The sequence below is a fragment of the Cetorhinus maximus genome, chromosome 6 (assembly GCF_964194155.1).
Source record: "Cetorhinus maximus chromosome 6, sCetMax3.hap1.1, whole genome shotgun sequence".
Lineage (NCBI taxonomy): Eukaryota > Metazoa > Chordata > Chondrichthyes > Lamniformes > Cetorhinidae > Cetorhinus > Cetorhinus maximus.
This window is the reverse complement of record NC_135884.1, coordinates 42,706,835-42,728,806: the sequence shown is the minus strand read 5'-3', so window position 1 is coordinate 42,728,806 and position 21,972 is coordinate 42,706,835.

Genomic DNA, 21,972 nt, shown 5'->3' with positions numbered 1-21,972 from the left:
CTATGTCAACTGAAAGGGATTCCATTCGCTGAACGTGCAGCTGGTGTGCGACCACCAGAAACACATCCTGCAGGTCTGTGCATGGTTTTCAGGGTGTCCACAACTCCTACATTCTCAGTCTGTCACAGATCCCTGTCATTTTCCAGCATCCACAGATGACTCCTTGAAGACAAGGGCTACCCGCAGGGGACATGGCTGATAACACTCGTGCAGCGGGCACAGACTGCAGAAGAGCAACGTTATAATGATGCTCATGCTGCAACTCGCAACTTGGTGGAGGAGACCATCGGGATGTTGAAAACGAAGTTCCAGTGCCTGGACCAGTCTGGTGGAGCCCTGCAATATAGTCCACAGAGTCTGTCACACATTGTCGTCCTCTGCTGTGCCCTTTGCAACCTGGCACTGCAATGGGCAGAGGAGCTGGCTGAGGAAGAGATGCAGGAGCTGGACGCCGACAGGATGAGGGTGAGGAGGTCCTCGAAGGTGACAATGAGGGTGATGAGGCCTTTGCACTGGCCAGGCAAAGCAGGCATACTCGGGAGGCCCTCAGCTGCTAGATTTGTGGAGGATGATGACGACATGCAGTGAGGTGTCCTCGTAGATCCTCACATTGCATCTGTGAACGTTTGACTCCAGCCTGGCTAATGGCAGTGAACACACCCTCTGTGATAATGCTCCTGTCATGGAGACACAGTGGAAGCCCTATTAGTCGCTCAATTGCAGGAGGATGATGACGACATGCAGTGAAGAGACACCATAGATCCTCACATTGCATCTGTGAACGTTTGACTCCAGTCTGGTTTATGGCAGTGCACATACCCTCTGTGATAAGGATCCTGTCATGGAGATGCAGTGGAGGCCCTAATAGTCGCTCGATTCCAGGAGGATGTTAACCACATGCAGTGAGGACACTCCATAGATCTTCACATAGCCTCTGTGAATGTCTGACTCCTGTCTGGCTGAGGGCAGATCGCTTGTGCTCTGTGATCAGGGTCACATCATGGAGACGCAGCCATGAAACTTTAAATGCACCTGATCTTTTGTCAGCCTTCAGCACCTGACCCCTTCAGGAGCACAGCGTCACTGGTCACAGATGCTGATGAGATGAGGGCCAGCCACACTCTAAAGGTACTGAGTGCACACAGAGAGAATGATGGAACTCTGTGACACCTGCCTACGACATTCTGGCAGCAATGACCAGCACCATCGAGGTGCAGGCATCAGTAATGTGTCCAGTGAGTGTGAGACCGGACCATCACTTTGGTCTGAAGGCTGCACAAAGCACAAGGAAGAGGCCCTGGACTGAGACACCTGCCTTTATCTTGTGTAGGAACCAAGGTTTCACATCTGAGTGACATGAACACTGCTCATCAGAACAAGGAGCCATTGACAAGGAGACATTCTTGGGAGTTCATTTACAATAGTGAAAATTATGTACAAGTGATTAATACCCGTGCCCAGGCTGTGCAACTGCATTTTCTTAACCTTCCTAACCTTGCTGCTACCTCTTGCTGCTCCCCGGACATCCACAGCAGAGATGGAGGCATCCTGCTGACTGTGACACCCTGTCTGTGATGACGTTGGGAGGCATCCTCTGAAGGGCTGAGAATTGGAGGGCCTCGGCCTGCTTTCGGGGTCCTGCTGTGTGGCAATGTCACCCTCCTTGGCCTGTGGAGCTGGAGCTGCTGAAGTCACAGGAAGAGGGGATTTGGATGGACCGGACAATCCCAAAGTCAACTGGATGGAAAGCCCTGGAGTGTGCACCTGCTGATCCTCCTCCCTATGGGTCCCCGAGGACCACTGGCTGACTCCATAAGGAGAAGGGGTAGCTGGACTGAGATCGGGCTGCCCGGCACCCCTCTCGCGTACACACTGTTGGAGGCCAACTATGGCATCAGTGATGGAGTTCGGCCCATGCAGCAGTGCAGGAGCAATGTCCTGGACCAAGGTCCACATGGCAGCTACCATCCAATATTGACCTCGGTGCGTTGGTATGCCAGCGATATCACCTCTGCCTGAAGGCAGACGGACTTCTCCGTCAAGCCTTGCAATCTGAGGAGTGCAGCGGACATCCCTTCCTGATGTTCCCGAGCTTGCCTTTGCAGCTCCAGCAACTGAGGTATGACCGAGTCCAGAGGTTTGTCATCTGACTCAGACTCAGCAGGTTTCTGGCCTCCAGCAATCCTCCGAGTGCCGGAGACCTGGGAAGTCCCTGCCGCCACTTGCTGTGGATCAGGCAGTGCAATGTGCTCACCAGGTTGTGATCCCAAAGCTACTCAAAAACTAGGTCGCACAGAGGTGTGTGTCTCTGCGCTGGTGGAGGGTGTGGATGAATGTTGTGATGGGTCTTCAACGAAGGTGCCTTCAGATTGCTCTTCAGAGGTTTCTTTGGGGCTTGATTGGAGGCCTGGGTCGTGGACTCTGTCAGTTGTTTCCCAGATGTGCCTGCAAAAGCAAGGAGAGATAATTAGCGCATGGCAGTGGCCTGTGAAACAGGACACATCACTCACAGCATGGTTGTCTGATTGTCTGATGGATATTGCACTGCTGGATCCTCACTTGGTGGAGCACCGCCGACCTCACCGTCAGCACAGGAATGGTCCAGGTCCTCACCGGCCAGCTGGAGGGCTATGTTTTCAAAGTCCGTGAAGACCTTGATTTCAGGCATTCCTCCACTGGTCTGTGACTTCTCCCTCTTGTTGTGTGCCAGGTAATCCTGCATGAATAGAGATTGAGAGAATGTAAGTGGGACACCTGCCAGGCCAGGTGATAAGAATGTCTGGCATATGTGGGTGACGAGTGGTCCTACAGACGGGATGAGGACAATGAAGGTGTGTGTGAAAGAGTGAATGGTGACGCCCCTTGAAGGAGCAGTAAGTGAGATCTCTGTGGATGTGTGGTGTGTTTGTGGGTGTGTGAGTTGAGAGTAATGAGAAGAGTGACTTACCCTGGCAGAATGGAGGAGATCATTCATCCTCTTTTGGCACTGGGTGGCTGTCCTCATTTGTAGGGTGTTGGCGCTGACCACCACAGCCACCGCCTCCCTTGCCGGATTAGCGATGTTGCTGCCCATCCTGCAGCCAGAGCTGGGGTCGAGGACATCACGGTGAGCCTCCATGGCGTCCAAAAGGCACTTGAGGGACGCATCATTAAACCTGGGGGCTGCAGCCTTTCAGGGCCATGTCTTCTGTGCAGCAGTCATGGGCTGGAAGCACTGAGAGGTGTGCATGCGGCTGGACTTTAAAAATGGCACCTGGCATGATGAAGCAGCGAGGCGATGGCATGGCGGGCGAATGAGAGCCCGCCCGCCATCGAAACAGCATGTTTCCCTCGAATGCTAATTAATGCGGTGGGATTGGGGCGATACAGCATAAGAAGTTGCCATTGTGGCCAGCGGGTGAAACTTTGTTTTTCCCGCCTGCTACTGCACTTAGTGCAAATCTAGGATGATTCAGCCCATTGTCTCAGGGTCCTGCCTCCTTCAGACCAGTTTGAGATTTTCAGTGCTGGAGGGGGGATGAAATGGGCAACCCGCCTGTCTCCAAGTGACAGCCCATTACACTCCATTAGGAGTTTGTTAAGGAGCCTGTGCAGTTGGGAATGCAATTTCTAATGTTTATTTCAGCAAACCTGAATAGTTGGGTGCATGTGAATGCATAGCTGTTGGGATCGCTGCTTGGCCAAATAAAGCTGCTTGTTCCATTGGTGAAAGTTGTCAGGCTTTTGGAAAATCTGCACTGGAACATGCGCATTATCTTTATTTGAACCTGTCGCCATAATTCTGACAATTGTATCCTCCTGGGCCTTTGATGCTCTCCAATGGCATGGCAGCAGCAGGCCCTACCATGGCTGCCGCCTGCCTTGCTGCTGGCCTGAGGCAGGCAGTTCCCATTTCCTGGAGGTGCTTGGCACCATTAATTGGGCACGAATCTCGCATCTAGATCAATTACAGAATCACAGAATCACAGTGCAGAAGAGGACATTCGGCCCATCAAGGCTGCACCGACACGTGAGAAACACCTGACATACCTACCTAATCCCATTTACCAGCACTTGGCCCATAGCCTTGAATATAATGACGTGCCAAGTGCTCATCCAGGTACTTTTTAAAGGATGTGAGGCAACTCGCCTCCACCACCCTCCCAGGCAGTGCATTCCAGACCATCACTACCCTCTGGGTAAAAAGGTTTTTCCTCACATCCCCCTTAAACCTCCTGCCCCTCACCTTGAACTTATGTCCCCTTGTGACTGACCCTTCAACTAAGGGGAAGAGCTGCTCCCTATCCACCCTGTCCATGCCCCTCATAATCTTGTACACCTCAATCAAGTCACCCCTCAGTCTTCTCTGCTCCAACGAAAACAACCCAAGTCTATCCAACCTCTCTTCATAATTTAAATGTTTCATCCTAGGCAACATCCTGGTGAATCTCCTCTGCACCCCCTCCAGTGCAATCACATCCTTCCTATAATGTGATGACCAGAACTGTACACAGTACTCCAGCTGTGGCATCACTAAGGTTCTATACAACTCCAACATGACCTCCCTACTTTTGTAATCTATGCCTCGATTGATCAAGGCAAGTGTCCCATATGCCTTTTTCACTACCCCACTAACATGCCCCTCTGCCTTCAGAGATCTATGGACACAGGCGCCAAGGTCCCTTTGTTCCTCAGAACTTCCTAGTGCCATGCTGTTCATTGAATACTTCCTTGTCAAATTACTCCTTCCAAAGTGTATCACCTCACACTTTTCAGGTTTAAATTCCATCTGCCACTTATCTGCCCATTTCACCATCCCGTTTATATCTTCCTGTAGCCCAAGACACTCAACCTCACTGTTAACCACCCAGCCAATCTTTGTGTCATCCACAAACTTACTAATCCTACCCCCCACATAGTCATCTATGTCGTTTATATAAATGACAAATAATAGGAGACCCAGCACAGATCCCTGTGGTACGCCACTGGACACTGGCTTCCAGTCACTAAAGCATATTTCTGTCATCATCCTCTGTCTCCTACAACTAAGCCAATTTTGAATCCACCTTATCAAATTACCAGGTATCCCATGTGCATTTGCCTTTTTTATAAGTCTCCCATGTGGAACCTTGTCAAAGGCTTTGCTGAAATCCATATAAACTACATTAACTGCACTACCCTCATCTACATACCTGGTCACCTCCTCAAAAAGTTCAATCAAATTTGTTAGGCATGACCTCCCTCTGACAAAGCCATGCTGACTATCCCTGATCAAACATTGCCTCTCCAAGTGGAGATAGATTCTCTCCTTCAGAATTTCCTCCAATAGTTTCCCTACCACTGATGTGAGACTCACTGGCCTGTAGTTCCGTGGCTTATCTTTACAACCCTTCTTAAATAGCGGAGCCACATTAGCTGTTCTCCAGTCCTCTGGCACCTCCCCTGTGGCCAGAGAGGAATTAAAAATTTGGGTCAGAGCCCCTGCGATCTCCTCCCTTGCCTCCCTCAGCAGTCTGGGACACAAATCACCCGGACCTGGAGATTTGTCCACTTTTACGTCTGCCAACACCTCCAATGCCTTATCACTCCCAATATCAATTTGCTTAAGAACCTCGCAGTCTCTCTCCCCGAGTTCGATACCTTCATCCTTATTCTCTTGGGTGAAGACAGATGTGAAGTATTCATTCAACACTCTAGTGATGTCATCTGACTCCACCCATACATTGCCCCCTTGGTCCCTTATGGGCCCTACTTTTTCCCTGGTTATCCTCTTCCCATTGATATACTTATAGAATATCTTGGGATTTTCCCTACTTTTACCAGCCAGAGCTTTCTCATATCCCCTCTTTGCTCTCCTAATTGCTTTCTTAAGCTCCACCCTGCACTTTCTGTACTCCACTAATGCCTCCGCTGATTTGCTTCCCTTGTACCTGCTAAAAGCCTCTCTTTTTCTTCTCACCATAACCTGAATATCTCTGGTCATCCATGGTTCTCTGGGCTTGTTACTCCTTCCTATCACCCGAGAGGGAACATGGTGAGCCTGTACCCTCCCCATTCCCTTTTTGAACACCCCCCACTGCTCCTCTGTAGATTTCCCTACAAGCAGCTGTTCCCAGTCTACCTTGGCCAGATCCTGCTTTATTTTACTAAAATCCACTCTCCCCCAATTAGGGCATTTGAATTTAAAAATAGCGTTGCAGTACTGTTCGGGCAAAGAGTGGGAATCCAGATTTCATCTGGGCGTTGTTGTGTATCAGTTAGTCTAGCTGAGGAATGATTACTGAGACATTGGTATGTCCAAACAATAACTGGTTTATTATATATAACTAAACTAATGACAAGTTTGGTAGTACAGAACTTGAGTATTTCTGAAAAAAAGAGACATGCTTTCAAAGATTTTCATCTTGCACTCATCAGGACAGCTACAGAAGATAAACCAACAGTATAGGGAACAACAATTTATACTGCATGAGAAGAGACTGCTGACTGGTTGGCAAGTGATAAAGGCATTGCCATGGGGAATGAACCAGGGGATGGTGATCTGAGATTGGCCTAAAATTGGCTTGATTGGTAACCTCTTAAATAGGGCCAAGCCATTTGCTCACCGTGCAAGCTTAATGCTGAAATAGGGCGCATTAACGCCAAACTCATGAATGGACCTAAGGCTGCCGCTTTCAGCCCTGAAATGTGCCCAGTTTACCTCAGATTACCCTGGATGGACAAGATGTCTCAAACATTTGAGCAACAGATGAAGCTAGCCATTGCACGCTGTTACGATTCAGTAGCAACATGATTGGTAATCCCCACTAACAGGATGCTGACGTCAAGCCAAAAAGACATTCTGCCTATCGCAGAAATCAGTAATGTGGTATACGAATTTCAGTGCCAGTGTGATGCCAGGTATGTAGGCCATACACTCCAACAACTGGCAGATCGTATCAAATGGCACGTCCCTTCAGCTGTTCACAAAAAACTAAGTACTGACCATACCCAAACAACCCATGCTTGCAAAACTCGAAACATAGCGTTCAATGATAGATGTGATTCCACAATTGGACAACAGTTGCTAAACAATCCTGTTTGTGCTAAGAATTACACTGACAACTAATTTAAGATTAGGAGTTGGGCTCACAGTGTGGGTCACTTACTCATGCTAGTAGCAACATACGTTCACACACAGGGCCCTGTCCACTGCAGACAGAAGAATCATGTCCACGCATTCCATCTTTTCCGACTAAACTAAAGCTTGGGGGACAGCCATTCCCTGGTTCATTCCCCATGAAAATGCATTGATCAATCAGGGTAGACCTGGACGGTTTGAATTTGAAACAAAAATTTGGCAGCTAACCGTTCTCTGTACATTATCCATGGCAATGCCTCTACCAATCAGAGTCCACTTGCCAACCAATCAGCACTTTTTTTTCATGCTGTTGAAATTGTTGTGTCGTTTACTGTTGGTTTATCTTGTGTAGCTGTCCTGCTGAGTACAAGAGGAAAAGCTTCAATATCATGTCTCTTTTTTCAGCAATGCTAAACTATGTACAGCTATTCATGACTCAGTGTTACATCGCTGAAGCCATGAACATTCTCCCTCTTGACTCCTGATCATGTGTTCTCTTACATCATCATTGTGAGAGGTACTAATTATACAATCCCACACATTAACCCTTATGAACCTTGAGACTGTAGGTGTTGGGTTCTCGCTTTAAAATTCTGGCTCCATATCCCTGTAACACCATCCAGGCCAACAACTCAGAGATATTTACACCCATCTAAAGCTGGCCTTTTGAACATGGCATCATTGCTGACCTTGTCTTTAGCTGCCAAACCCTGGACTGTGGAATTCCCTCCCTCATCCTCTTTGCTGCTCTATTTCTCTTTCCTCCTTTAAGTTGCTCCCTAAAACTTAGCTCTTCAATCAAGCTTTTGTTCACTGGTCCTATTGGCATAAAATTTGTTGTCAAAATAACAGCAAAGCTAATATTACTTACTGTATTTTATTTGCAAATTGCACACCAACTTCAGACAGATACATGATTAAATACAGAAATTTAATAATTTGGGCCTGGAGCATCCATAGATACTCCCTAATATAAAAACAGAAAATTTGGAAATACTCAGCAGGTCAGGCAATATCTGTGGAGAAAGAAACAGTAATCATTTCAGGTTAATGACCTTTCATAAGAACTGGGAAAAGCTAGAACGATAATAAGTTTTAACCAATGAAAGGAGGGAGGGCAAGGGAAAGATCAAAATAGAAGTCATTGATGGAGTAGAAGACAGGAGAGATTAAATGACAAAAGGGTTGGTGGTACATGACCAAACGGAGTGGTTATGGGACAGGTAAAGAAAGAAAAGATGTGTCTAGAGGAGGTGTGAATGGCAGAATGAGGAACAGCTGCCACCTGAAAGCAATAACAAGAGCAAAAGGAGAAAAACTGACACCTGCAAAAAAAAAGGAAACAAAATGGGGTCAGAGTTTATGGTCTGAAACTGTTGAGCTCAGAATGCTGTAAAGTGCTGAATTGAAGTTGCGCTGCTGTTCCTCAAGTTTACATTGAGTTTCATTGGAACACTGCAGGAGGACGAGGACAAAAAAGAGGCCAATGTGGGAGCAAAGCGGAGAATTAAAATGGCTGGAAGCTCAAGGTCACCTTTACAGACTAAATGGAGGTGTTCCACAAAGTGGTCACCCATTCCCTCTAATGCAGAGCTGACTGTATTGTGAGCAGCGAGTACAGCATACCAAATTGAAAGAAGTACAAGTAAATCACTGTTTCATCTGGAAGGAAAGTTTGGAGCCTTTGCAGGTGTCAGTTTTTCTCCTTTTGCTCTTGTTATTGCTTTCAGGTGGCAGCTGTTCCTCATTCTGCCATTCACACCTCCTCTAGACACGTCTTTTCTTTCTTTACTTGTCCCATAACCACTCCATTTGGTCATGTACCACCAACCCTTTTGTAATTTAATCTCTCCTGTCTTCTACTCCATCAATGACTTCCATTTTGATCTTTCCCTTTCCTCCCTCCTTTCATTGGTTAAAACTTATTATCGTTCTAGCTTTTCCCAGTTCTGTCCTTGCATGGAAAGGTGCCATGGGAAGGGAAATGGGTGCTGAGGGTGAATGAGGAGTGGACCAGTGTATTGCGGAGAGAACCTTCGGAATGCTGAAATGAAAGGGGAGAGGAAGATATGTTTGCCATGGCACCATGCTGGAGGTGGCAGAAATAACAGAGGATGATCTGTTGAATACGGAGGTTGGTTGGGTGGAAGGTAAGGACAAGAGGAACCCTATCATGGTTCTGGGAGAGAGGGGAAAGGATCAAAGCAGAAGTGCAGAAAATAGATGCAGAAGTGCATGAAATAGATCGGATACAGTGGAGGGCCCTGTCAACCACAGTGAGGACAGCAAAATCCTCAGTTGAGGAAAAAGGAAGACATGTCAGAAGGGCTGGTGTGGAAGGTTGCATCGTCAGAACAGATACAATGTAGATGGTGAAACTGGGAGAATGGAATGGAGCCCTTACAGGAGTCAGAATGTGAGGAAGTGTAGTCGAAGTAGCTGTGGGAGTTAGTGGGCTTATAGTGACTATCTGTAGATAGCCTATCATCAGAAATAGAGACAGAAGGCAAGCAAGGGAATAAACAGAGACGGCCAGAATGAAGGTGAGCGAAGGGTTGGAATTGGAAGCAAAGTTAATGAAATTTTCCAGTTCAGGGTGAGAGCAGAAAACAGCACTGATACAGTCATCAATGTATCGGTAAAAGAGGCGAGGGAAGGGGTCTAAGTAGGCTGGAACAAGGAACGTTTGACATATCCCAGAAAAAGACAGACATAAGATACCCATAGCAACACATTTTATTTGGCATAAGTGAGTGGAGTTAAAGGAGAAATTGTTCAATGTGAGAACAGGCTCAGCCAGGTGGAAGAGGGTGCTGACGGATGGAGACTGGTTGGGCCTCCTTCTGAGGAGGAAGCTCAGAGCCCTCAGACCATCCTGGTGGGGAGGAAGGTGTAGAGAGATTGGTTGTCCATAGTGAGGAGGAGACAGATGGAGCAAAGAAATTGTAAACTCTTAAAGTGGCAGAGGGCACCTTATGATGTTAGTGGCAAGAAACTGGATGAAGGGAGAAGAAATAGAGTCAAGATAAGAAATCAGTTTAGTAGAGCAGGAAGTAGAAGTGGGCTTTTCAGGGTTGGGTGACTATGAATTCAAGGCTGTAGATGGAAGATCTCCAGAGGAGATGAGGTAAGTGATGGACCTGAAGACAATAGCTTGATGTTTGTTGTGAGGTCATGGTCCTGGGGGTGATGAGGAGGAAATATCAGCCTCTACAAGGTAAAGATCAGTTTGCCAGACAACAGCAACAGCTCGTCAAAAGGTTAGATGACAATGTTGGGATTGGATCTAAGAGAACGGAGTTCAACAATTTCAGAAGGTGACAGGTTAGAGTCAGTGAGGGAAGCAGAGAAATTCAGACAGCCAATGTCACACCAGCACTGCTTAATGAAGAGATCAAGAGAAAGGAAGAGGTTAATGCAGGGTTCAGGTGGAAGGAGAATATTGGAAATGGGTAAAAGGGTCCACTAAGCAGGGGGAAGACCCCTGACCAAAAAAGTGAACAGAGAGGCAAAGGTGATAGAAAAAGAGCTCAGTGTCATTCCAAGTTGAAATTCATTGAGGTGTGTGGAGTGGGGTGGGGAGGGGTGGATTGGGGGTGCGATGCTTAAGGGTATTGTGAATATATAGTGAAGGGTGAGATTCAGCAAAGTGATGGGGTCAGAGGAAAGTGAAAGGGAAGAAGAGCCAAGGGGGTGTTGGTACCCATGAGCTGTTGTAGCATAGATAGTCCCTTATTCAGTAGGCATGTTGCCAGATTTTTCTGCATTCTTCTCCGTATTGTGACGGTTACTCACTTTCATATTCAGTTTATACATTCCCTTGATTCTGTCACCGTGGAGGTGAGACAGTGTATAGAACAGATATGTTTAGAGAAATCATGGGGCTTCAGACTGAGTAACTCTTGCTGGCTCTTGCTGAAGTTTGTGGAATATGCTTGCATCTGAATATATGCTGCTGAGTTAGGTGGTATCTGCCTGCTAATTGCTAAAAGAACAAGATCTTACCCTTATCAAACCACTGATTAAACCTGGTGATACCCTGTTAATTCCAAATTATTCATTTAATCCACGCTATATTATGATTAGACCATGTACTATATTTAATCATGTGTTATTTATTCTTTTTTGAATTGATTTGGAATTTTGTAAGTAATGATAAATCCACCTTCTTCTTTTCTATGAAGGTCTGTTTTCAATTATGTGAGTTTTATTGTCTCATAAGGAACATAAGATATAGGAGCAGGAGAGGACCATACAATCCATCAAGCCTGCACTTCCATTCAATATGAGCATAGCTAACCTTGGGCTTCAATTCCACTTTCCTGCCCGCGTCCCATATCCCTTGATTCCTTGTGAGACCAAACACCTGTCTATCTCAGCCTTAAATGTATTCAGTGATGGAGCATCAACAATCCTCTGGGGAAGAGAATTCCCAAGATTCACAACCCTTTGAGTGAAGAAATTTCTCCTCATCTCAGTCCTAAATGATTGGGCCCTTACCTGAGACTGTGCCCTGTGTTCAGGATTCCCCAGCCAGACGAAACAACCTCTCAGTGTCTGCATAAGGTCATAAGAAATAGAAGTGGCACCATTCGGCCCATCGAGCCTGCTCTGCCATCAATAAGATCATGGCTGCTCTGATTGTAACCACTTTCCTGTGTGTTCCCCTTTAACCTTGACTCCCTTGTCAATCAAAAATCTGTCTAATTTAGTCTTAAAATATTCAATAACCCAGCTTCTATTGCTCTCTGTGGAAGAGAATTCCAAATACTAACAACCCTCTGAGAAGAAATTTATCATCATCTCCATCTTAAACGGGAGACCCCTTATTTTTGAAAAGTGCCTCCTAGTTCTAGATTCCCCAACAAGAGGAAAAATCCTCTCAGCATTTACCCTGTCAAGCCTCCTCAGAATCTTATATGTTTCAATAAGATCACTGCTCATTCTTCTAAATACCAACTTACTCAAACTTTCCTCATAATTCAACTCCTTCAACCCAGAAGTCAGCCTAGTGAACCTTCCCTGAGAACTGTTTCCAATACAATGTTATGATCCCAGCTGAGGTTACCACTGAACAAGCCTGATCCCAGGGTGGAACCCAACTTGATAGATTTTAGCTTTCATTTCTTTCTTTCGACACATGGAGAGGGGCGACTGAGCAGAGTCACCAGAGTCAGCTAATGAACTTTTAACAAAAGAATAAAACATTTATTAAACAAGAAAAGATGAACTATATTACAATCTTCCTTCAGCCACAACTATACCTTTACAGATATATACAGATTTTTAAGGATAACATAAGTCACAAAAGCTATCTTATACTCTAACATTCACAGTAAGTACACAGCCCATGTAAACCAATAGGCACTCTGTGGTCAGACACACCACACTTTGAAACCCAAGTGACAGATGTCACCTCAACCAGATGCTATGGATCTCTCCTCAACTACCCCATCCCCCAGATGCTTGTCACCACTGTAAGCCAACTAGTCTCACTGAATTCTCTCTTCCACATGAGGGTTTCTAATCTCCACTTTCCAAGAACTCACTTTGGAATCTTCTCCCAAACCGATGCTTTCTCTCTGACTCCTTCTGCAAGAGTTCACCTCCAGGGTTTCAAACTCTCCTTCCGATGTTCCTCTTCCCTGGGTCACCACATGCATTCAAGCTGTCTTCCACGCACTCTCTCTCACTGACTCAGCCGTCAACCATACCACTGCTTCACATGCCCATAGCAAAGAGTTACAGACCTTTAGTTGTCTCTTTAACCTTCTTGCCTCTTGCAAACTGTTCTCATTTTAAATCTGCTTTCTGCAGCTTTGTCTCCTTAAATCTGAAGCTTGAAGCCTTTCTCTCTGCCTCTCACTCTTAACTTCACTTAACAAGACCATTTCCCAGGTTCCTGTCCTTCTTTTGACTAGGAGGTCTTCTTGGGACTTCTTCCTGTTCCACTCCACTGGATTTTGGGGTATTTTCCTTAGCTTGGGACTGGCTATCTGTCCCCTTCTAGGCTGCTTCTCTGGCAGCTATTTTCAAAACCAGCTGAACTCCAACTGCTTCCAAAACAAACTGCTGTTTCTAGCTTTTCTGTGTGTGTGTATATGTGTGTGTCTGTGGGAGGGACCTGCCTCCCTGGGCCCCTGTTGCTAGGCATCAGTCCAATTCTTCTACTCTTGTTTGTTTACCTTAGCTTAAGTCATAAAACTCTCATTAGAAATGTAGGCAGCTTTTTAAAGTGAAACTAAAACTCAATTTGACCGCTCTTAACATACAAGTACAAAAATATAAATCAAACTTAAACTTTAAAGCTAAAACTCGTTCCTAACACCCACAAATACAAATATAACTTACTTAAACTATCTATATTTCCTAACAACAAGTATATCCCTCCTTAAGTAAGGAGACCAGAACTGGGCACCGTAATCCAGGTGCAGTCTCACCAGGTGTGATCTCACCAATGCCCTATACAGTTGGAGCAAGATTTTTCTACTTTTACACTACATCCCCTTGCAATAAAGGACAAGATTCTATTTGGCTTCCTAATTACTTGCCGTACCTGCATGCTGACTTTTTTGTGACTCAGGTACAAGGACACACAGACCCCCCTGAACTGCAGTCTCTCTCCATTTAAATGATATTCTGCTTTGCTTTTCTTCCTGCCAAAGTGGACAACCTCGCATTTTCCCAAACCATATTTAACTAGCTTGTGCTTGTAAAACCCAAAACAAAATGTCTACTGTTAGATGTGATTCTGCAATTGGGCAGCACTTGCTGAACAATCCTGAATATGCTGATAGCTACACTAACAACAAATTTAAGACAATTAGTCAAGCTCATAATGGTTACGCTTGCTAGAAGTGACATACATTCATTGGCAGAGGCCTGTTCTCTACAAGCGAAAGGAATATGTTTAAGCCTTGCACTTTTTTGAATTACCCACGGGCTTAGTGAGCCTAAAGCACCCTGTTGCTTTCTCCATGACAATATCACAGCTATTAAAAGTTGCTATTAAGCAACTAATCAGCACCATTTTCACCTGTAGCATAAATTGTTGTGATTATTTGAAATTTAGCATTCTTGCATTTGTCCTGATGACTGCAAGATGAAAAACTGCAGCAAAATGTCGGTCTGTTCAGCGATATTCAAATTCAAAATGTAGTTAAAATCCCTCATCCCTAGAACAATTCTGGCATTGCTCCTTTGCACCCGCTCAAAGACGCTCGCATTTTTTCTGAAGTGTGGTGACCAGAAATGGATGCAATAACATGGTTGTGGCCAAATGGGGGTTTATACATGTTCAGCATAACATTACAGCTGTTATACTCGATGCCTCTTTTTGTGAAGTCCTAGATCCCATATGCTTTTCTCAATATGTCCTTCAAAGATCTATGCTGATGGCCATCCCCAGTCCCTCTGTTCTTGCATACTCTTTAGACATGTATCTTTATGTCTATATTTCCTTTCCCTAACCCTTCTTTTAAAATACATCACCTCACACTTCTTTGTATTAAATATACATACATTTTAACATATTTTCTTAAAATCCATAAACACAACATCCATTGCTTTCCCTCCATCAATCTTCCCTGTTACTTCATCAAAAAGTTCAATTTGATTTGTCAAGCATGATCAGCCTTTTACAAATCTTTAGTGGCTCTCCTTAATTAACTCAACCCTCTCCAAGTACCTGTTGATGTTTTCCCTTGATTATTGTTTCTAAAACCTAACCCACCGCTGATGTTAATCTGAGTGTCCTCTAGATACTAGAACTATCCGTACACTCTTTCTTGAATAAAGGTGTCACTTTTGCAACTCTAATCCTCTGGCACCACCCTGGACAGAGGGCTGGGGACAGCATGGGAGTGGGAAAAATGTTCCATCACAGTTGAAAATGGTGCTGGTAAGTTTTCTGCTGTGTGCTGAGTGCAAATTGCTGGTGGTGGCAGTGGGGTGAGGGAACAGCTGGTGTGGGTGGAGGGAGAAAAACACAGCAGTCAGCACAAAGCAAGGCCAGAGTCTTGACAAAGTTTGCATCAATTTTCCTAGCCCTGTTTTTATGAGTCGCAAACTTTGTGTAGCTTTTATAGCAGGCAAATTTAAAGGAAATAAAGTTTTTATTCCTTGAATATTATTGAGCCCTTCAGATTTGAACCTACATTTTCAACTCAGGAAGATACAGTTCCCAATTTCACTTTCATATTCTATGACTATAAATTAGTGACAAGCCCGGACGCTTGACAACATTTGTGTTTACATTCCTAGACCTGTATACACACATGGGCAGCTTTATGTAGTTTTTCCGAGAGTGAAACATTTTGGTTCTGTACAAGCCTTTGGTGAAAGAATTGCTCGAAACCCTGTATTTAATGAATACGTTTGCTATAAAGATAATGGCCCAGATCATCCGATCCTGATAGCAGTGAGCATTGAGATGTTTGCCACTATTGGGGCTGCAATGGAATTGCAAGTTCTGGGGAACCGACTTACTCTGGGACCTCAAACTTCTGGTTCACCACAAATTGTTCCATGGGAGCTTCCGCTGATGGTCCCGTTAGGACCTGTCAATGTGTAAACTTGGGCTATCTCCCCCGGACTTACCTAGTTATTTACACTGATTTATTTAGCGCTGTTCCTAGCAGGTGTGGAGCCTGGTGGGAGCAGCCCTTTAAACCAAGAAGAGTGTTTTCACACAGGCATAATTCTGACGCTGCTAAACACCCAGCTAACACCCACTCTTGTCAACACCCCACCCCCCCATGCTCCAGGTCAACCCCCCTCCACCCCACTCTCCCCCAACTCTGGTTGACCCCTACTTCTCACACGCTTCCAGCTCACTTCCCCACCACCCCACTCCCCGCACCCCTGGCTCAGCCCCACCACATCCCTAGATTTCCTCTCTCCAAGCCCCCCAACATCCTGGCTCACTCCCCTCCCACTGTCTCCCCCTCCACACTCCTGACCACCCCACACCTACCTTTCCCACGCTTTTGGCACCTGCTTCACACCCTTCCCATCCTCCCATCCCTGTGTCACTTCACGCTCCTCACCCTGGCATCCCAGGCTGATGTCGGACCAGAGCCAGTGGAGGTGGAGGTTAAGTGGTAATGGGGGAATGGATGGCAGGCACGAGTCAGGAATGTGGGACAGGGGATGGGGGTGTTATGGCACAGCCCATGGTAAATGCCCAGCTGCTGAAATCCCAGAGGGAAACTTGAAGCAGCTGTCACAGCTATTTTGCAGTTGTACTTATTTCGAGATGAGGGCTTTGAATTCAGTAAAAAGGCGGCCACCAAGTCTCATAGGTTTCTAACAAAATTAAGTTAAACCTTTATTAATAGAAGAAATGATTTAAGCACGTACATAGATCTACAAATTACTACGATGATAGCTTCTAAATCCCTGAATTAATCTAACCTCAGTTACACCTCCGTTAAGGTAACAGTAAAGCACATAGATTTAAACAGACCCAGGCAAAGCACACACCATGGGCAGAATTTTGCCATCAGCGAGCAGGGGGTGGGGCCCACTCGCTGATGCATAAAATGACGCGGGATGTCATCAGGCGGAACCCCCGACGTCATCCCGCCCCATTTAAATTTTCAGGAAGGCGGGGGTGCAGCAAAATCAGTTGTGGGCCCATCGACCTGTCAATGGCCAATTGAGGCCATTGACAGGATCATTTAAACAATTAAAGGACCTGGCTGTCCAACCTTAAGGTTGGCGGGCAGGCCAGGAGCTCCAGCGGCAAATAGAGAAAACATGAAACCTCATCCACCGGCGGGATGAGGTTTCATGCAGGGTTTTAAATATTTTAATAAAGTTATTATGTAAATTATGAGCATGTCCCATCTCATGTGACATTGTCACATTAGGGGGACATGTTAGGGAATTTTTTGTTTTCTATTTTTAATATTTTTCAACGTGGAAGCGATCTCCCTGAGGCAGCACTTTGCCTCAGGGAGATGTGCGCTCTTTTGTGCGCATGCGTGAAAGAGCACACTCTCGCTTTTGGGGAATCCCCCCGACCACACAGGAAGCGCATAGCGCTTCCCGCCAGACATTATGCTGGGCGGGCCTTAATTTGCCCGTCCACATAAAATGGCGGCGCGGCCCGCTTCTCCGGCGACGATCGGCTCCCCGCCCGCTGGAGATTGGGCCAGGCCCGCCCGCCCGACAGGCAGAAAATTCTGCCCCATGGATAGTCGAATTCAAAGTGAGTTTTCTCAGCTTCGGTTCCTTGTAGACAGCAGCTTGAGGCTTAGATGCTGGAAGCTTTTCACACTTGTTAGATCTTAGAATTCCTGGGCTTACACACAGCCTTCTCTCCTTTGTACATATTTTCCCCTTTGAATGCAAATTCCCATTGTTTCACTATGGGCAGAATTTCATCCATGTCGGGCGGGCTCAGCGGGAAAGGGCAGGAGCAGTCGGGAAGCTTACCGCCACCCACGATCAGGACTGGAAGGTATTTTCACGCTGGTAGGTCAATTAAGGCCTCTCCAGCATGAAACACGAGGGGCAGCGCTCAGCGCTGCCTGTGCAGGCAGGAGGAGGAGGGCGAGCAGGGCGAGCATGACCTTAGTGCATGCACGCGAATGCGTGCTTCATAATCTCCCTGAGACACAGAGCTGCCTCAAGGAGATGAGGAGTTATTAAAAATAATAATAAAGAAAATAAAAATGAAATGAAACATGTCCCCTCATGTGGCTCTGTCACATGAGCAGGGACATGTTATTAATTAAAGTGTTTATTTTATTTTTATTTGCTTTAGGAAACCTCATCCCACCCATGGATGAGGTTTCCTAAAAAGTGCAAAGGCCGCCTGGCCTTTTCACCTGCCCGCCAACCATAAGGTTGGCCAGGCAGTGAAAAATCCAACTTAATTGATAATTTAATGGCCTTACCAGGCCTTTTAATTGTCAGGAGGCACACTGCCAACTTCGGCACGTATCTGCCGAATGAAATATTGTGCATCTGCACATTGACATCGGGACGCTTGCCCGACATCAATGCCCGTCATTTGATGCTCGAGCAGGTCGGGCACGCGCCCGCCCACCCACTGAGCTAAAAATTTTACCCTATGTCTTTGGACTTTACCTCTCTAATAATAAAAAAATCTATAATAGTACCGATTTTACCAATAATCTTTGGAAAAAATAAACACACTGTTTCTTAACTTCTTCTGGCTAGGTGAAACATTTCACTCCCCTCTTTTGAATTCAAGCTAGTCTGGTTTATTTAAAAATGCAAATGTCCCCTTTACATCTTACGTCCTAAAACATTCCCCATGTTTACCTACTTAACATTTCAAACCGAGCTTATCTTCTGATATATCAAAGCCTTCGAACCAGCCGCCTTTAATTCAATTAAGTCTCACACACACACACACACACACACACACACACATAGACACAGTCCCCACTATTACTCTACTTTAAAATAAATTCCAATAACATTATGAAAATGATTATATCTTCCTGATAGGGGGAGTGAGCCAGGGCAAATGGAGTTGAGGCAGTGACGGTGGGGGCAGGGTGAATGGCACCATGGATGGGAGCAGGTGCTAGAATGAAGAGTTAGTTTAAAATTACCTTGAAAACTCTTGGAAACACTGAACTGAAGGCAGACTTCATGGGGTGTACCTTCAGTTAATGGCAACGAAGGAGGCGGGGTTTCACTTCAGTACGCATCATCCCCAGGCCCCACAACTCACCTTGATGATTGATCCACACCAGATCACTGCGCCAGCTCAGCTTTCTACAAACTATGGCCATGAGTGTTTGACAACAAAGACCCCCACAAGTTAACAAAAGTCCTGGTGTACAGAGCGGTTGTCATCATCACACTCCTGTACTGCAGTGAGACCTGGACTGTGTATCAGTGATATGTGAGAGTGAAAGAGAAATTCCATCAGCAGTGCCTCCATTGCATCCTCCGGATTCAATGGGAGGACCATTGAACAAATGCTAGTGATCTTCTTGAAGCCAGCTCCACAAGCATTCAGGCTAAACCCTTGAAAAATCAACTTCAATGGGTTGGGCACTGTGTCCGGATGGCTGAAAAGTTTCTCCCCCGACAGCTCCTGTTTTCTCAACTCAAATGGCCAACGTTCCAGGGAGGGCAAAAAAAAAACACTTCACAGACACTGTAAAGCATGACAGCGTTGACATTAATGACTCGGAGGAGTTGCTACCAATTGTTCAAAATGGTGACAACTTGTCCATCAATCTACATCACTCTTTGAGTCCAAATCTTAATGATGAGACAGAGAAGATAAGAAAAGGAAGAAAATCCTGCACTCCGGATCCCACTACCTCATGGGATGTCCTGCCCTGTGTGCCCAAAGATCTGCGGGTTGAGAATTGATCAGTTCAGTCACATCCCATGTCAGAAACTCGCGATCCTGAGTAGATGTCATCTTTCAATGGAGTGACTGCCAACATGGTTATGCTGATACCAGACAGACAGATATGCAGCAGTTCAAGAAGATAACTCACCACCAATTCCCCAAAGAAAATTAATCATGGGCAACAAATTCTGACCTTGCTAGAAACGTTCACATCCCAAATAATACAAATTTTAATAAGTTGCATTAAGTTATTAATGCACAAACTTGACAGTAGATGGCAGTAATAATTCAGTTTCAGTTTGGCCATTTTCCTGTTAGACCAAGACCTTTTACAGTTTCATCATTCAGCGTAGCTAGTCCGACAAATAACAGTAGACAACAATATATATAATCTGTAATAATATGCACGTCATTTCTGTGATTCAGATATGATTCAGGTTAAACATAATCTTGATAAGAAAGTATATACAATAAATTCAGTTGAACATGAAATATTTTATAACAAAAATAAAAATACCTGGAAAATCTCAGCAGGTCTGGCAGCATCTGCGGACAGGAACACAGTTAGCTATTAACAGTTAAATATTTTATATTGTATCTAGAGCACACACTAACATTTCAAGTGACAACCTTATCTTTCTAACCAAGTTCTTGAATGTTATTGCCATGTTAATGTTGCGCTTGAATCTCTGCTACCTATTTTAATTGCATGTTTAGGTGTTGTAGCAATACACCTGCACTACCTATAAATCCCTGAGGGTGATGTCTGAAATAATTTCCTTCCATTTTGTTATTTGTTGGCACTGTTTCTAGCTGGTGTGTGATATTATTTTGATTTTTAACACCTGTTGCAATTCTGGTTGAAGGAAAAAGAATCAGGTGACTGTGACTGGTGTACATAAATTTTGATGACACATGTTCAGTAGCAGCGTAAAACCTTTGTTTTGCTGTAGAAAATCCTACACTGAGGTTGCTAGTGGCATACATATGGGAGGATGGTTTATATGAGATTGAGAGTTAGAAAGGGAAGCTGAGATGCAGATTACAATCAGCTCACACAGAACCTGAGGGAGGAAACTGCAGGGAGCAACTCAGCCTGGGACTCCCCAAGGCAGTACCATTAATGGACAGCCGAGAGGATGGATCAGACACAGCTGCTTGAAGGAGGACAAAGTGCCAGAAAGAAAGATCATGTACTGATTTGCTCATAAAAGCCACATAACCCGTGTGGTGATCTGGCCAGATAGGCAGCAGAAGGTACAGTCAGGTGGGGGAGGCTTTGGTAAGTGGCAAAGATTTGGCACAATCAGGAGTTGCATTTCAGTCAAAGGTAAATGGTAATATTATCATCCAGGAGGGAGTGATGCATGGCAAGGGCCTTGTTCATGAGTGACCGGGCATTAGTGGAGAGAGTAATGCTTGTTAATCCACCAGAAATTGTTAACCTGCTGCCAGGGTCTGGAGGGGTTGTGTTGGATAGTTGAGGAATTGACAGGAGAGGTTGGTGAGATTCGTGAATCAGTGTCATGATGAGCCCATTGCACAATGCTGAAAGAAAGGCCAAGTAGGATTCAACCCTGCAACAAAGAGAAAGGAATACTGTTGTTAACCTCTATGAATTAACTGCTCCAGGAAAAGAGGAAATAAAATAGAAGAGGGATGAGCGAGGGGAAATTAGTCAGAACATTTCACAGTTTAGAGTATTTCTAGGTCATGAGGTGCTCATACTCAACTCAACTGCTGGTGCAGGCAAGCCAGTGTGTATCAGTGCCAGTCCCCAGCCTAGATAAATGGGGAGGGTACCCAGCAGCAAAGGAACCTGCTAAATCTAAAAATGATGGTTGAAAAGAGGTAATCAGCCAGCATTGTGGCGACCCCGTGTGACATGAGAAAAACCTAAAAGAGGAACCAACTATGAGGTGTTTGTATTCATGCTGAAAATCACCCTTTACAAAATGGCTTGCACTACTCCCATTGTTTTGAGCCTATTGTCTCCTGGGATATTTCACTGAAGTGATTGGGGTGAACGCAAAAAATTCCATGGCAATTATCAAAGAAAATCAGGGAGGTTTCCCATGTATTTTGGCCACCAACGTCATCAAAAAGGCAAAGTAACTGGTCATTCACTCCATTACTGTTCAGATTAGTTACTGCATCTATGCACATTAACAGTGATGACACTACAATAAGCATTTTGAGATGTCTCAGGAGTCATGCTGTTAACATGTAATAGAAGCAAATTCTTCTAGTGTCTGTTGATATGTCACCGTGGCAGGATTGTAGCATGCAGCTAGAATTCCTGGTCCTACAGATACATCGTATAACTGCACCTTTGTTAATAATAAGATATTTGTGTCATTTGAAATGCTTTGATTGTAACACTGCAACTAACCAAAATACTACTTAAATTGATTATTCTGTGTATGAAGACAATACATGTATCACAATAAAATAGAACAACCATCCAACAGTGGTAGTGTGTTTATTTGAATACTTTTTAAATACAGCACACTAATCAATGTGC